General features: G+C 44.2%; 1 long non-coding RNA gene across 1 annotated transcript in view; it reads left to right on the top strand.

Annotated features, from left to right (window-relative positions):
* Window positions 1-3,864: 3,864 nt before the first annotated feature.
* The window catches only part of LOC135967604 (uncharacterized), a 64,479-nt gene continuing 50,496 nt past the window's right edge, over window positions 3,865-17,847 (top strand). Inside the window, exon 1 of the long non-coding RNA XR_010581750.1 lies at window positions 3,865-4,436. This is a non-coding gene — a long non-coding RNA (uncharacterized lncRNA). The remainder of the gene's footprint in view (window positions 4,437-17,847) is intronic.

The following is a 17,847-nucleotide window of genomic DNA, read 5'->3' as shown; positions in this document are numbered from 1 at the left end:
CAGATAAGGACATTACAAGAAAAGATAATTACAGGTCACTATTTTTGATAAGTGTAGATTTTTTAAATCTTCAAGAAAATGCTAACAAACCACCTTCAAAGCACATTAAAATGATCATACAAACTGAGCGTGGTGGCTCACATCTGTAATCCCAGCAGAGGCGGGTGGATCACGAGGTCAGGAGTTCAGACTAGTCTGGCCAAGATGGTGAAACCCCATCTTTACTAAAAATACAAAAATTAGCCAGGTGTAGTGGTGGGCGTCTATGGACCCAGCTACTTGGGAGGCTGAGGCAAAGAATTGCTTGAATCCTGGAGGCAGAGGTTGCAGTGAGCCGAGATCACACCACTGCACTCAGCCTGGACAGAGTGAGACTCTGTCTCAAAAAAAAAAAAAAAAAAAAAAAAAAAAAAAAGGATTATACACAATGATCAAGTGGAATTTTTCCCTGGGATATAAGGATAGTTCAACATATGCAAATCAACAAATGTGATACACTACATTAAGAGGATGAAGGACAAAAACCATATGATCATCTTAATGGATGCAGAAAAGATGTTCAACAAAATTCAACATCACTTCATGATTTTAAAAAACTCTCAAAAATGAGGTGGAAGAAATGTGCCTCAACACAATAAAAGCCATATGCCATAAGCTCATAACTAACATCATGTTCAATAATGAGAAGTTGAAAGTTTTTACTCTCAGGAACAAGAAAGGATAATTTTCATTACTATTTAACACAGTTCTGGAAGTCTTAGCCAGAACTAGGAAAAGGAAATAAAAGGCACCCGAATCAGAAAGGAAGAGGTTAACTGTCTGTGTTTGTAGATGACGTGATCTTATATATGGAAAACCCTAAAGACTCCACCAGAAAATGGCTAGAACTAATAAATTAATTCAGTAAAATTGTAGGATACAAAATTAACATACAAAAATCTGTTGCATTTCTATACACAACCAACCAACTATCCAAAAAGAAATTAAGAAAATAATCCCATTTAGAATTTCATAAAAAATCCAAAATATGTAAGAATAAGTTTAATCAAGTAGGTAAGAGATCTGTACACTGAAAACTATAAGACAATGATGAAAGAAATTTTGAAGACAAAACATATCCCATGTTCATGGGTTGGAGTGATTAATACTGTTAAAATATCCGTAGTGATATGTGAATTAAATGCAATCACTATCAAAGTTCCAATGGTATTTTTCACAGATATAGAAAAAATTCATATGGAACCACAAAAGACTCCAAATAGCCAAAGAAGTCTTGAGTAAGAATAACAAAGCTGGAGGCACCAAATTTCCTTATTTGAAACTATATTATGAAGCTATAGTAATCAAAACAGTATAATACTGGCTTAAAAACAGACACATAGACAAATGGAACAGAATACAGATCCCACAAATAAACTCCAGTATATATGGTCAACTAATCTTTGACAATAATGCCAAGAATACACAATGGGAGAAAGGACAGTCTCTTTAATGAATGGTGTTGAGAAAATGGATAACCACATGAACCCTTATCTTACATCACACACAAATATTAACTGAAAATGATTCAAGTGTAAAACCCAGAACCTTAACACTCCTAGAAGAAAACACAGAAACAATCTTCTTGACATTGGTGTTGTCAATGATTATTTGAATATGACACCAAAATCTTAGACAACAAAATAAAAAATAAATAAGTGGGACTAGATTACACTAAAAAGCTTCTGCACAGCAAAGGAAACAATAAAATGAAAAGACAACCTACAGAATGGGAAAAAATATTTGCAAACCATATATCTGTTAAGGGGTTAATATTCAGAACATATAGGGACCTCACACATCTCAATAGCAAAGCAAGGAACAAAGCAATGTAATTGAAAGATGGACAAAGGGTCTAACAGACATTTCTCCAAAACAACCATACAATGGCCAACAGGTATGTGAAAAGATACTAAGACTTACTAACCATCAGTGAAATGTAAATCAAAACCATAATGAGTACCAGCTCATATCCGTTAGACTTGTTGTCAACATGATAACAAGTTGATAAGATGATATCAACAACATGATAACATTGATAACATGTTGATAACAAGTCTTGGTTTTTTCCAAAAGTCAAATTGATAAGTTTTTTTCAAAGAGTCAAATGATAACAAGTGTTTGTGAGGGTGTAGAGAATAGGGTGCCCTTGTACACTGTTGGTGGGAATATAAATCGGTATAGCCATTTTGGAAAAGAATATGGAGGTCCCTCAACAATTAAAAATAGAACTATCATATGATCCAGGACCCCTACTTCTGGGTACATATCCAAAGGAATTGAAAGTACCTCAAAGAGGGAGCTACACTTCCATATTCATTGCAGCACTATGAACCACCTAAGTGTGATGGATAAATGGATTAAAAACATGTAGTATATATACACAAGGGCATGTTATTTGGCCATAAAAATAAGGAACTAGCTGGGTATGGTGGCTCATGCCTATAATCCCAGCATTTTGGGAGTTCTAAGCGGGTGGACTGCTTGAGATCAGGAGTTCTAGACCAACGTGGGGAGCATGGTGAAACCCTATCTCTACAAAAATACAAAAATTAGCCGTGTGTTGGTGTGTACCTGTAATCCCAGCTACTCAGGAGGCTGAGGTGGGAGGATTGCCTGAGCCCAGGGAGGTTAAGACTACAGTGAGCCGCGATCCTGTATTTTAGCCTGGGGGACAGAGTGAGACCCTATCTCAAAATAAACAAATTAGGAGGTACTGCCATTTATGACAACATAGATGAATCTATAAGACATGATAAGTGAAATAAGCCAGATGCAGAAAGACAAATACCACAGGATCTTGCCTATATGTGGAATCTTAATAAGTTGAACTCATAGAAGTAGAGAGTAGGTAGTGCTATGTTTAACAGGGATGGGGTGTGACATGTGTGACAGGGAATGGGGAGATGTTGGTCAAAGAGTACACACTTACTGTTATAAAATGAGTAAGTTCTGGAGACCTAAGGTAGAGCATGGTGACTATAGTTAATGATACTATGCTGTATACTTGAAATGTGCTAAGAGTATCAATCTCAAAGGTTCTAACCACTCACAAAAAGGCAACTATGTGAGGAGATGGGTGTGCTGATTAGCTTGTTTGTGGTAATCATTTCACAGTGCATACATTTACCAAATCATCACATTGTACACCTTGACCATGCACAATTTTCATTATTCAATTATACCTCAATAAAGCTGGTGAAAAATAAGAAAAATAACTGACTTATTTAATTTCTTCCCTAGTGAGAAAATCAGACTTAACTCCCACTGTCCATGGGCAATTATTCAACAATGTTCTATTTTGGGTGTGCATTGCCTGCGACTGGCTCGTCTGCCACCCCTCTCTGGCATCACCCTCCTTGTTTATTGGCACTTCCACAGCAAAGAAGGAAGGGAATTTTAAAACAGCAATGCCCAGACAAGTCTGTTTTATTTTTCTCCCCCTTTTTTTGGCTGAGGTAAGTCTGTAGTGATTGATTCTCAATGTTATTTTTTTCTTTTTAGTGATTCTAAGATTCTCCAACTTGACAATAGGAGTGTGTACAGCTCTTGCTAACATCATGTTGGTTCTTTCTCTTTTTGACCCAGTGTATGACCCTAGAGAAAACTCTTAACTTCTCTGAGCCTCTATTGCTGAAACAATCAATTAAGTAATACTTAGAGGAATAACCCTCAGAGCTGTAAACACAAGTCTGGAGTCTAAGAAAATTGGAGCCTCTGAGCTAAATGTTGTCCTTCCTTTCCTTCCTTGTACAAACTCAGAATTCTAAGTCAGGATTACTCCTTTTTTTCTTTTTCAGACGGAGTCTTGCTCTGTCACCAGGCTGGAGTACAATGGCGCAATCTTGGCTCACTGCAGCCTCTGCCTCCTGGGTTCAAGCGATTCTCCTGCCTCAGCCTCCCAAGTAGCTGGGACTACAGGCGCTCACTACCACTCTTGGTTAATTTTTGTATTTTTAGTAGAGATGGAGATTTGCCATGTTGGCCAGGCTGGTCTCGAACTCCTGGCCTCAAGTGATTTGCCCGCCTCAGCCTCCCAAAGTGCTGGGATTATAGGCGTGAACCACCATGCCCGGCCAGGATGACTCTTACAAGTTCTGAGAGTGGGAAAAAACACACTCAAAGGGTTTTTTTGTTTTTGTTTTTAAATTATATCACTCAACAATAATCAACTCAGAAGACTTCCGTGACCAAATGTGTGGGGATTTTTTTCCCCCCACACACCAAGAAAGCAACAGATTCTACAAGGGACAGCAGTTAGGTATCCTCCAATTCAGTTCTGACACTGTCTACCTGGAGAGAGCGTCAGATCCCACAAGGCTCATTCCTGCAGGACTGCACCTCCTTCAGATGCCGGTCCCCAGTCCCGTCTCCAGAACTGACTGACCAGCTTCAAGGTGAGGGTCCCACAACCCCCTCTTTGGGTTTGATTAACTTGCTTGAGTAGCTCACAGAATTCAGGAAAACACTTACTCTACTGGTTTGCTGTAAAGGATATTACAAAGGATATAGATGAAGAGATGCATGGGGCGAGGTATGGGGGATGCGGAGGGTGAGGGGCAGAGCTTCCGTGCCCTCCCCAGGTGTGCCACCCTCTGGGGGCCTCCATATGTTCAGCTCTCCAGAAGCTTCCAAATCCTGTTCTCTTGAGCCTTTTTATGGGGACTTTATCGGATAGGCATGATTGACAACCATGGAGAAATGTGATTGGACAAAAAGCCTATGATCTAATACTGATAGACTAAGCAGGAAACCCCACAAGGCCTGCGTGTTCAGATCCTTCTTGGCCTCTCTGAGCACCCGTCCTTCCCCCAGGGTATCAGCTAGGACTTCTCCAAAATGGCGGTCTTATGACCTACAATTGGAAAGGGAGGTTAAAGAATTTCTTTATGGCCAACTCCATGACAGACAAGTGGGAGAAGAATCCTGCCTGGAAGAGAAAAAGCAGCAGGTGGAAGGAGGGTAGGCGAAGGTCAAGGGACTGTTTTGTGAGGCCTAAAGCACCCCAACATTATAATAAGGGTTATGAGAGTCATGAGCCAGGAGTGAAATGTGGATGAAAACCAACATATATATAGCATAATGTCACAATTACTGACTCCATTTTTTACTTTTATAGGTTATTCAAGTTTACTCTCTCTTTTTGAGTCAGTTTTGGTCATTGGTGGCTTTCATCTAAGTTGTCTAATTTGTAGTACAAAGTAGCCTTTACTCCTGATTTTTCTAAGGTCTAAAACTAACTACCTACAAATTACTGTCGACAGATTACCATAAACTCAGCGGCTTAATAAGAGGCATGATTGACAACTGTGTGGAAATGTGATTGGAAACAAGACCACGGTCTAATAACGAGACTGGGAGGGAACCCCGGGCAAGGCCTGTGTGTTCAGATTCTTCTTGGCCTCTCTCTGTGGCACTCTTTCCCCTAGGGTAGGAGGCAGGACCCTTCTGAAATGGGGGCTGTGTGAGCCACAGTCAGACAAGGTAGGGTAGAGAATTTCTTTCTGGAAAGGCAGGCAAAGATTAGAGGCCTAGTCGGTGAAAGGAGAGCAGGAGGTCAGAGAGAGAGAGATTCTGTTTGCTGAGGCTTGCTTTTGAGGCCTTAAGTGCTCTAACACTACAGCAAGAGCTAGGGCAGTTATGAGCCGGGAATTGTGCAGTAAACACGGGATGAATTTGCGGAGATAAACACAGGACATTCTAGAATTACATAATCCGACCTCAGCCTCCCCAAAATCCTGACAGGGAGGAGGTACTGTTCCTACTTTTCCCCTGGGGAAACGGGCTCTGGGTCATCAAGCAACCCAAAGCATCCTTTAGTAAAAAACAGGCATTTAGACTAGGGCCGTGACTGTGTCTGGGGGTGGGAACAGGAGTGCCAGGTGGCAGACTGGAGGTGCCACACCTGGGGTGACAGCCCCGCTGTCTGCAATCCCACCAGCCCTTTGCACTTGGAGGTGCGAGGAGGGTCTTAGCCCTGTAGTGTGGGGTGCAGTGCAGGGGTTCTGGGGAGCATAGGGACTCCTCCTTGCAGTGGAGTGAGGTGGGTGCGGGTCCTGAGGGAGGGAGGGGGGGACGAGGAAGCTCCTCGGGCAGGTTGCTCCCCCTCCCCACCCACCTCCCCCAGCCCTTCCTGCTGCGGCACCTTTGAGCTGCTGTGGCCCCCGAGCCACAGTGCCCTGCAGGACAGGTCCTGGCGCCATGGGTGTGATGCTACTGGGCCAAAGGGGCCCTGGGCTGCAGGTCCTCTGGGGCTCCCAGAAAGATCCCTGTGACCTGAAGGGCTGGCAGGGGTCTGTGCAGTGGGGGTCCCCAAGAATGAGCCTCAGCCCGGAGTCACCGTGATGGATGAACCCGGCTGGTTTTGTTTTGTCTTTATGGAGATGTGGGCCCATTTGTTCTTTTAGCATCAATTACTTAATGTTAATTTAACTGTAAAACCACACATCAGCCAAAAATGGAATTTTATGATTGTGTTACCCTCAAAGTGGGGAAGCTTGTTTTCTACTTCTTAAAATGCTGTGAGATCGCTTTTTAAATGGCAAGATGGAAAGCTTATGTTGTTAAAATGGCATATATTACACATCATTTGTTTTATTATGTAATTTATTATTGTTCTTTGTAATTTTATATTCATAGCCCCAAGTAATAGAGATCCCATTAGCTAGAATATACTGGAGTGGGAGGATCTTTTAGAAAGTTTTAGAGGCCGGGCGCAGTGGCTCACGCCTGTAATCCTAACACTTTGGGAGGCCGAGGCAGGTGGATCACGACATCAGGAGTTCGAGACTATCCTGGCTAAAACGGCAAAAGCCCGTGTCTACTAAAAATACAAAAAAATTTTCTGGGTGTGGTGGCAGGTGCCTGTAATCCCAGCTACTCGGGAGGTTGAGGCAGGAGAATGATGTGAACCCAGGAGGCGGAGGTTACAGTGAGCCGAGATCCTGCCACTGCACTCCAGCGTGGGTGACAGAGGGAGACTCCGTCTCAAAAAAAAAAAAAAAAAAAAAAAAAAAGTTTTAGAGGAAAGAACTGTCAAAGCAAAATAGAGGGGCAAAAGGACATAAGAAAGAATCAAATTGCTCACTAGAAGCTTATTGAAAATCTTAGACAAAATTCTCTCAAATATAAACATTAGGCAGTAAGAACAAATGCCTCTGCCCCCATGCACAAAGTTTTTTTTAAAATTTTTTTAATTTTTAAATTATTATTTCTTAATGTGCAGGTTTTTGAAATCTAGTTTTTAAAGTTTAACTTCTTCAATTTTTAAAAGTTATCTCTGGGGAGGAATTCTTCAAAAGTTAGTATTGCCAGAGCGGGGAAACCAGAGAAGTGTGTAAAATGAAAGTAATAAAGGAAGAAGTCAGCAGTAGCCTCCCTTGCTGAAGGATCAGTGAATATCTGTACGTTCTATTTTCCAAAAGGAGTTGAAGCAATTGAGTCAGTCAGTAGGCACTTGCTGTGCACCTTGGGTACCAGAGCTGGACTGGAGGAATCGTGGGATTTTAGGAACGTTGTTGAGGGTTCTTGATGCTGGAGGCCGGGCTGGTGGGCAGAGGGACCTGGGGACATAGACATAGAGACAGTCCTGTCCTAGCAGACTCATAAGGAAGGGAGAGAATCACACCAACCCCCTTAGAGGACGGTTAGGACAGGACTTTGTGCAGACAAATGAGAGATGGGACATTCACATCCTGTTGGCGCTGCAGTCATTGTTTGGCAGTTTCTTATAAAATTTAACGCATAAGTATTTTATGACCTGAAAGTTCCACTACTAGGTGTTTGCCCAAGATAAATGAAAACATCTGCACAAAGAATTGTACGTGAATGCTCATAGCAGCCTCATTCCTAGTGTCCAAACATGAGAAACAAACGACATGTCCATCAACAGGTGAATGTATATCCAGTCAATGGAATGGAATACTCCTCAGCTGTCGGAGTGAAACACACACACACCACACACACATCACACACACATCACATCACACACACACCACATATACACCACAAACATACATCGCACATACATACACATCACACACACATCACATCACACACACACCACATACACACCACAAACATACATCGGACATACACATCACACACACACATCACATCACACACACACCACATACACACCACAAACATACATCACACGTACACACACATCACACACACCACATACACACCACAAACATACATTGCACATACACACATCACACACACACCACATACACACCACAAACATACATCGCACATACACATCACATACACCACACACACACCACACACATCACACATACAACACACACACAGCACACACACATCACACACACACCACACACACATCACACACACACCACATACACACCACAAACATACATCGCACATACACATCACACACACACCACATACACACCACAAACATACATCGCACATACACACACATCACACACCACATACACACCACAAACATACATCGCACATACACACATCACACACACCACATACCACAAACATACATCGCACATACACACACATCACACACGCACCACACACACACACCACACACACATCACATCACACACACACCACATACACACCATAAACATACATCGCACATACACACATCACACACACCACATACACACCACAAACATACATTGCACATACACACACATCACACACGCACCACACACCACACACACATCACACACACATCACATCACACACACACCACATACACACCACAAACATACATCGCACATACATCACACACACCACATACACACCACAAACATACATCGCACATACACATCACACACAGCACACACGCACCACGCACACACCACACACACATCACACACACCACACAGACACACACCACACAATCACATCACACACACACCACATACACACCACACACAATCACACACACCACACACATCACATACACCACACACACACCACACACATCACTCATACAACACACACACACAGCACACACACATCACACACACACCACACACATCACACATACACACACCACACACCACAAATATATCACATCACACACACACCACATACACATGACACACACATATCACACACAGTCACACACACCACACGCACCACAGACACATCACACACACACCACACACACACACCACACATACCACACACACCACACACACACTCCACACACCCCACACACATCACATCACACACCACATACACACACACCACACACACACCACACACACCACACATCACATCACACACACACCACATACACACCACAAACATACATCGCACATACATATCACACACACACCACCTACACACCACAAACATACATCGCACATACACACACATCACACACAGCACACACGCACCACACACCACACACACAGCACACACACACCACACACACCACACACATCACACACACACACACCACACAATCACATCACACACACACCACATACACACCACACACAATCACACACACCACACACATCACATACACCACACACACACCACACACATCACACATACAACACACACACAGCACACACACATCACACACACACCACACACACATCACACATACACACACCACACACCACAAATATATCACATCACACACACACCACATACACATGACACACACATATCACACACACACAGTCACACCACACGCACCACAGACACATCACACACACACCACACACACACACCACACATACCACACACACCACACACACACCCCACACCCCACACACCCCACACACATCACATCACACACCACATACACTCACACCACACACACCACACATCACATCACACACACACCACATACACACCACACACACCACACACACAATCATGCACACCACACACACGCCACACATATACCACACACACATCACACACACACCACACACACATCACACACACCACACACACATCACAAACACATATCACACACAATCACCTCACACACACATCACACACACCACACACACACATTCCACACACACATCACACACACACCACACACACATCACACATCACACACACATATCACACACATCACATCACACACAAATACACCACACACACACATCACACACACCACACGCACATCACACACCACATGCACACATCCCACGCACACACACCCACACACACATATCACACATACACACATCACACACACATCACACACACACCACACACACATCACATGGGTCTCAAAAACAGCAAACAGTGCCTATGGTATGATTCCATGTGGAGTTCTAGAAGAGGAAATGCTGGTCTATAGTAATTAGGCAGCAGTTTGGGGGTTGTCTGGAGCCAGGGGTGCAAGTACAGGTGGAAACTTTTAGGCGTGATGGAAATGTCTGCAGCTTGAATGTGGTGTTGCCTACACAGGTATATACACGTGTCAAAATGTACCAAGTGATACACCTTAAACTGATACAGATTATACACTTTAAAGCAGTGGTCCCCAACCTTTTTGGCACCAGGGACCAGCTTCGTGGAAGACAATTTTTCCATGGACCAGGGAGGGGGGATTTTTTCAGGATGATTCAAGCACATTACATTTATTGTGCACTTTCTATTATTATTCCATTGTAATATATGATGAAATAATTATACAACTCACCATAACGTAGAATCGGTGGGACCTCTGGGCTTGTTTTCATGCAACTAAATGGTCCTATCTGGGGGTGATGGAAGACGGTGACAGATCATCAGGCATTAGATTCTCATAAAGAGTGTGCAACCTAGATCCCTCACATGCGTAGTTCACAATGGTTCGCACTGCTGTCAGAGTCTAATGCTGCCACTGATGTGACAGGAGGTGGAGCTCAGGTAGTAACGTGGGTAATGGGAGGGACTGTAAATACAGATGGAGCTTCACTGGCTCTCACCTCCTGCTGTGCGGCCCAGTTCCTAACAGGCTGGGGGTTAGGGACCCCTGCTTTAAAGTATACCTCTATTTACCTATGTAACAAATCTGCACGTCCTGCACCTTTACCCCAGATCTTAAAATAAAAGTTGAAAAAAAATAAAGTAGTGATTTTAAAAAAAATTCAAAGGACCCTTCAAATGTTCTTAAATGTGGATGCTAATACTTGCCCAACACAAAAGTGCAGAAGGTGAGTGGACAGTGTTTGCATTCAAATGAAAATTTAAAATCTATGCAGTTATGTGGATGGTCTCAAACTCCTGACCTCAGGTGATCCACTTGTCTCAGCCTCCCAAAGTGCTGGGATTATAGGCGTGAGCCACCACACCAGGCCTAATCTTTTATTATTGAAGAAAGAAAAATGTCTTTATAAATTTAGCGTTGCCTTTGTGTACAGTGTTTGTAACATCTACATATAGTGTACAGTAACGTCCTACGCCTTCACATTTCTCACTGACTCACCCAGAGCAACTTCCAGTCCTGCAAGCTCCGTTCATTCTAAGTTCCCTATACAGCTGTACAATTTTTCATCTTTTACACTGTATTTTTACTGTACCTTTTCTATGTTTAGACAGGTTTAGATACACAAGTACTTGCCAGTCTGTTCCAATTGCCTACAGCATTCAGGACAGTCACATGCTGTGCAGGTTTGTAGACTGGGAGCAATAGGCCACGCCATATAGCCTAGGCGTGCAGCAGACTGTACCAGCTAAGTCTTTACGATGTTCACACGGTGACAAAATCACCTAACAACACATTTCTCAGAATGTGTTTCCATTGCCAGGTAACGCGTGACTAGACTTGTTTGAAACGTCTATGGTCGCTGATCGGGGTGGGTGGAGAGTAGGAGGGCATGAAGGCAAACGGAAGCAGGTGGTGGGGAACAAGAGGAGGGGAGCAAGACGGGGGAGGCTTCCTCCTTGGAACTGACCACGTCCTATTTCATCCATTCTTTCTTTCCAGTCCAGTCTCCTAGAGCCTGCTTCTGCTCCCCTAGGCTATTTTTTTCCCAAGATGTTCTTTTGCAGTTGTCATCCCCGGCGAAACTTAAGGACAAAATGCAGAAGGACATTAGTCCTGGGCATGGGTCTTCTTTGAGATCTGTGGTTCCACGGTGGTAACCATAAAACCATAAGTTGTGCTTTACAGAAGTTCTTTTTTTTTCTTTTTTGAGATAGAGCCTTGCTCTGTCGCCCAGGCTGGAGTGCGGTGGTGCGATCTCTGCTCACTGCAACCTCCGCCTCCCAGGTTCAAGTGATTCTCCTGCCTCAGCCTCCTGAGTACCTAGGACTACAGGTGCCTGCCACCACGCCTGGCTAATTTTTGTAGTTTTAGTAGAGATGGGGCTTCACCATATTGGCCAGGCTGGTCTCGAACTCCTGATCTTGTGATCCACCTGCCTTGACCTCCCAAAGTGCTGGGATTACAGGCATGAGTCACTGCACTTGGCCCCAGAAGTTCTTCACTGTACTATTTCAGCATCAAGTGAAATAAATTCCGTAACACTCGTGTATTAGTCAAGGCTCTCCAGAGAGACAGAACCAATAGAATATAGACAGATAGATAGGCAGGTAGATAGATAGATAGATAAGAGGGGGGTTTATTCAGGAAATTGGGTCACGTGATTATGGGAGGCTAAGAAGTCCCACCACAGGCTGCCTGCAAGGTCAAGACCGTGAGATCCTGGTAGCATGGCTCAGCCCAGTACCGAGGCCTAAGAACAAGGGAAGCAGAGAGTGTAACTCTCAATCCGAGACCAAAAGCCTTGGAAGCCAGGGGGCCATTAGTGTTAAGTCCCGGAGTCCAAAGGCTGGGGATCCTGGAGTTGTTGTGCAAGGACAGGTGAGGAGGAGTGCGTCCCAATGCCAGCAGCTAGGTGGACACATTCCCCCTTTCTCTGGTTTTCTTCTTTCCGAGGCTCCAGCAGGTTGCACGGTGCAGCTTCCACACTGGAGGCAGAGCTTGCCCACCTAGTCCACACAGAGGCACACTAACCTCCTCTGGAAACACCCTCACAGATATACAGACACACCCAAAAACAATGTGCCACCAGGCTTCTAGATGTTCCTTAAGCCAGTCAAGCTGACACCTAATATTAACCGTCGTGACTGGTGGTGGCCTTTTGTTCTGCTACTTAACTTTTGCTGACTGGATATGTATGAAATGACCTCATTTAGATTTTTAAGTGGACATTTTTAATTTTGTGTTCATTTGTGTTTTTCTGATTACTGGAGAAGTCAAACACCTTTTCACAGTTTCTGGTCATCTGGGTGTTTTCCCATCAATTGAGTCTTCATGTTTTCTGGCCATTTCTGCTGAGTAGTTTGTCATTTTCTTATTGTTCCACAGGAGCTCTTTACATCTTCTGGATACTAATTCTTTTTTTTTTTTTTTTTTTTTTGAGACGGAGTCTCGCTCTGCCGCCCAGGCTGGAGTGCAGTGGCCGGATCTCAGCTAACTGCAAGCTCCGCCTCCCGGGTTCATGCCATTCTCCTGCCTCAGCCTCCGGAGTAGCTGGGACTACAGGCGCCCGCCACCGCGCCCGGCTAGTTTTTTGTATTTTTTAGTAGAGACGGGGTTTCACCGTGTTAGCCAGGATGGTCTCGATCTCCTGACCTCATGATCCGCCCATCTCGGCCTCCCAAAGTGCTGGGATTACAGGCTTGAGCCCCCGCGCCCGGCCTGGATACTAATTCTTAGCTGGCCAGATGAATTGAAAATATCTTTTCTAGTATATTGCTCAACTTTTATCTTTCTTTATAATATCTGTCTCACAAAATCTTTTTTTTTTTTCTTTCTCTGTAATTCAGGCTGGAGTGTAGTGGTGTGATCTTGGCTCACTGCAACCTCTGCCTCCCAGGTTCAAGTGATTCTCTTGCCTCAGCCTCTCGAGTAGCCGGTACTACAGGTGCATGCCACCACACCCGGCTCTTTTTCTGTATTTTTAATAGAGAAGGGGTTTCACCATATTAGCTAGGATGGTCTCGATCTCCTGACCTCATGATCTGCCCACCTCAGCCTCCCAAAGTGCTGGGATTACAGGTGTGAGCCACCGTGCCTGGCCCACAAAATCTTTTACATTTAATGTAATAGAGTTAACCAGCTTTTACATGATGCCTCGTGTCTTATTCAACAATTCTTTCCCCATCCAGATGTCTCATAAATACCAGACAATATTTTCTTACAAAAAATTTAAAGTTTGCTTTTCACATTTAGGTATTTAATCTAGAATACATTATTTTAGTGCATGGTATGAGGTTGCAAAAATAAAACGTACCTATTTTTCTGTAGGATAGGCAATTGTCCAGCACCATTTATTAAAAGTTGATGTTTCTCTGTGAGTGGGACGCACTTTTGTGACACACTGTCACAGTATGCATAACAAAGGAAGAAGTCTATTTGCAGACTATTTTCTCCACTGGTTGATTCTTCTAAACACATTTTAAAAACAAATGCTTCTTGGCTGGGTGCGGTGTCTCGCGCCTGTAGTCCCAGCACTTTGGGAGGCCAAGACAGGTGGATCACTTGAAGCCAGGAGTTGGAGACCAGCCTGGCCAACACGGTGAAACCCTGTGTCTACTAAAAATACAAAAATTAGCCTGGTTTGGTGGCACACGCCTGTAATCCCAGCTACTCGGGAAGTTGAGGCAGGAGAATCACTTAAACCTGGGAGGCAGAGGTTGCAGTGAGCCGAGATCACGCCACTGCACTCCAGCCCAGGTGGCAGAGTGAGACCCTGTCTCAAACAAACAAACAAAACCACTAAAAACCACAAAAAAACCCACAAATGCTTCTTTAAAACAAATATATTCTATTTTTAATAATTTATGTTTTATGCTTTATGCTGTCATGTGTGCATATACATTAAGTCAGGTTGAGAAATTACATTCTTTTTTTTTTTTCTTTTGAGACGGAGTCTCGCTCTGTCGCCCAGGCTGGAGTGCAGTGGCGTGATCTCGGCTCACTGCAAGCTCGGCCTCCCGGGTTCACGCCATTCTCCTGCCTCAGCCTCTGAGTAGCTGGGACTACAGGTGCCCGCCACCATGCCCGGCTAATTTTTTGTACTTTTAGTAGAGATGGGGTTTCACCGTGATAGCTAGGATGGTCTTGATCTCCTGACCTCATGATCCACCCGCCTCAGCCTCCTAAAGTGCTGGGATTACAGGCGTGAGCCACCGTGCGCGGCCCAAGAAATTACATTCTTATATCACAATAAATGAGTCCTAATCTATTAACCTTATCATCTGGGCAGTAGAGCTGTATGCAGAAGAATGCCATCTTTTTGTTGTGCCTCTGAATTGCTTGTAAGGCCACAAGACCAATGCTGTTTTCTGTCACTTCTGATAATTTGGGGGAAATGGGATACTTGAGGGTCACCCTCCAAGGAAACCAGTCGGTAAATATTTGATTGATAGGCAGTTTCCATTTATCTACAAAATGAGATTACTCTTCATATGTGAGACATGATTCTGCAAGTCCTAAGAGAGTTCATCATGCATCCTGTTGTTTATTTTTCTTTTAGAACTCCCAAGTTTTTCTTGACCAGACAACCCATCATGAAATTTAGCATTGCAAAAATTCTGAATTGTTGGACAATGAACCCAGTCTTCAAAATTTACATGGGGGAATCATTGTGGTGAGGTGCAGGGCACATCTTGGATTAGCTCTATTTTGTGAAATAAGATGTACTTGAGAAATAATCACTGTATTTTTTCCTTTTTCTATTTTATATGTTTTGGTTGATATGAATTAGTTGTGACAGTGTCTGTGGTGGGCAAAACCTTAAGTGACCTCCCCCAGGGTCCCCACGTCTGGACGTTCACACCGTTGTGTGACCCCTGCCTTGACTGTGTGTGTAACCTGTGGCTTGCTTAGACAGACACAATACGGCAAAGGTGATGGGCTGTCACTCTGGTGGTGAGGGTATGTTAGATTAGACTCTGTTGCCAGCTCACTCACTCTGGTCTCTCTCTCCCTGGTTGGCTTTGTAAAAGCAAGTTGCCATGAGTCAGTCCCAGACATGCAATGACACAAACTTTGTCCAACACACGACCCCAGGGAGCGTTCACAACCAAGCCCTGGGGACATCATGATTTCAGCCTGAGAGACCCAGAGCAGAGGCCCGGTTGAGCAATGCCTGGACTCCGACCCCTGGAACCTGAGAGATGGTGCATGCATGTTGTTTTAAGCGGTAATAATGTTTGAAGTAATTGATGATACACGCGTGTTGTTTTAAGCAGCAATAATGTTTGAAGTAATTGTTATGTGGCAATAGAAAACTAATACGTTGACTTACAGATGATTGCTGAAAGTCACTTTCCTGGCTAATGCATAAGATGGTTGGAATGTTCCAACCAATTCCACCGGGTTTGTTTTATCCAGAGAAGAGATATGAGAATGTTTATATTAACTCTTTCCCAGGGCCTCTTACATTAACTTGTAGTTGAATGCCCATCCGTGGTTCTAAAACGTGGCCTAGTTCCTACTTTCCCCTGCCTGTTTTATTTGTTCGCAAAGTCAGCTGACTTGAGCTTGCAGCTCCAGCAGGGAGGGGTCCTTGTCTTGCCAGGTCTCTGCTGTATCCCTCAGTAACCAGCGAGGGCTGGGTACACGGCAGGTTCAAGAGATACTGGTTAAATAGGTAAATGAACAAATAACTGTCATCATATTCTTCATAGTGTTATAATTCTCTGTCTCAGACTCTAGGGTAAGCGTTTTATGTACATTATCTCCCTCAATCGCTACAACAGCCGTGCTGGGTAAGTGGGACCCGTCTCCTTGGACAAGTGGAGAACTGGGGTTCCCAGAATTTAGCGACCACCAGAGATCAAACGGAGATGCAGTGGCAGCACTGGAGATCGGACCGATTCTATTTAAAACACTTGTCTATTTAAGTATATTTAAGAACACACACACACACAAATATATATACACACTCACATATACATGCACGCAATAGATATACAGCATATATTTCTATATCAATACATATATTTGTACTATACACTTATAAATAAAATTTAATTTTGGTAAATAAAATGATATATAAATTTAGCAAAAGGATTGAAATTCTTCTCCGTCTACACTGATCTCTCTCGAGGGAGTGCAGTTTGGCAGCCCGGCTGCGCGAGGCTGTTTCCTGCCTGTGGGGTCCGCGCCGCGCCTCCGCGGGCTGTAGATGGCGCCCGAGTCCCGGCAGCGCCGGCTCCTCTGCGCCTTGGCAGCGCCTGTATTGACTCCTGGCGCCCTGGGCTGGTAGGGGAGCGTATTTTCTCACAATTAATTCAGATGGGTGGCCCCATTATGGGCGCTTCTTCATCTGTGAATTATTTCGTGTGAAGAGAAGTGCTTGCGCATGCTTAATTTCTAACCGTGTTTCGGGGCCTCTGTGCCAGCCCCCGGCAGGGAAGTGGGGAAAGCTCGGGGTGGGTTGGGGCTGGAGGGCGCTTCTCCAGCCCGGCCAGTGCCGGGAGAGCGGGCGCCGGGGAAGGAGCGTGTATGCGGAAGCCTCCTCTGAGCCTCTAAAGGACCCACATCACCTCGGTAATCTCACAACATCCTTGTGAAGGAGGCACGAGTATTAGACCCTTCGCAAAGAGGAAATGGCCTAGAAAAACTATTCTGAAGAATAGAACTAGAATAAAACTATTCTAAAGAAAGAGAATGGCCTGAGGCTGCTCCCGCCAGGGTCCGAGGCTAGCCCATCTCCACCTCGGGCACTAAAGGAGCGAAGAGAGCAGAGATCTCCGTGCATTTCTTCAGCCGCTAGTGCTTGTTCCTCTTTTTTTTTTTTTGAGACGGAGTCTCGCCCTGTCGCGGCCCAGGCTGGA

The sequence above is a fragment of the Macaca fascicularis genome, chromosome 15, assembly GCF_037993035.2.
Source record: "Macaca fascicularis isolate 582-1 chromosome 15, T2T-MFA8v1.1".
In the NCBI taxonomy this organism is placed as follows: Eukaryota; Metazoa; Chordata; class Mammalia; order Primates; family Cercopithecidae; genus Macaca; species Macaca fascicularis.
The sequence above is the reverse complement of the archived record's forward strand: the minus strand, read 5'-3'. Positions and strand labels throughout refer to the sequence as shown.